Here is a 789-nt window from a genome sequence, read left to right as displayed (position 1 = left end):
CAATTATTGCTATGAATTAATTAATCAATAAATTATAATTGCCTTTTGTAATATGTCTATGAGTAATTCATTAAGGCTCAAGGCTCATGGCTACTACCTTGCTCTCTTTGCTGAAAGGGAAGTCTTGAAACACTTGCTGCTGATAAAAAACTACAGCCTTTAATATGGATTACATCGCATTATCAAGAAGATAAAAATTCTCACCATTGGGCCAATAGACAACACCATGATAGATGGAGAAAAGCCTGAAATTGCCAACAACTTCATGTAAATCTTCATCTGGGATCCACAGTCCACACCCTTGGCACCCACAGTCAAGAAATCAAGATATATGTTGTCAAGGACCTCTCTGACGTAAAGGAGCAACGGATTATCTGTTTGAAGGCTAAGGGGCCCTTGCTTTAGGCCATGGTCTTTTCAAACATTTGTTATGAGTCTGAGAGCTAGAGAACGACAGAAGATAAAAAAAAAAAAAATCACTGCTTTTGGTTGTATTGTTGGAGAAGAGTACTGAATAGGGACTGTCAAAAATAACAGGTCTTAGGGGAGCTCTGGTGGTCTAGTGGAAAGAAGCTGTACTGCAACCCCAAAGGTACACGGTTCAAATCCACCAGATGCTCTGCCGGAGAGTGAGGGACAATTTCCTCCTGTACCAGTCAGATCTGATTTGACGGTACATGCACAAAAAATAATGAAACAAAATAAAAAATTAATAAAATTAAAAAAATTAAAAAAAAATAACAGGTCTTGGAGAGTGTGCAGCCAGTATGCTCCTTGGAGGCAAAGATG

General features: G+C 38.5%; 1 protein-coding gene across 1 annotated transcript in view; it reads left to right on the top strand.

Moving 5' to 3' along the window:
• RPIA (ribose 5-phosphate isomerase A) overlaps positions 1–789 on the top strand; it is a 63151-nt gene that overhangs the window by 9630 nt on the left and 52732 nt on the right. The window lies entirely within an intron of this gene.

This window comes from Elephantulus edwardii, unplaced genomic scaffold (genome assembly GCF_000299155.1).
Source record: "Elephantulus edwardii isolate Elephantulus edwardi_28Jun2011 unplaced genomic scaffold, EleEdw1.0 scaffold00241, whole genome shotgun sequence".
In the NCBI taxonomy this organism is placed as follows: Eukaryota; Metazoa; Chordata; class Mammalia; order Macroscelidea; family Macroscelididae; genus Elephantulus; species Elephantulus edwardii.
Note: the sequence above shows the minus strand (reverse complement) of the source record. Positions and strands in the feature narration are given on the sequence as shown.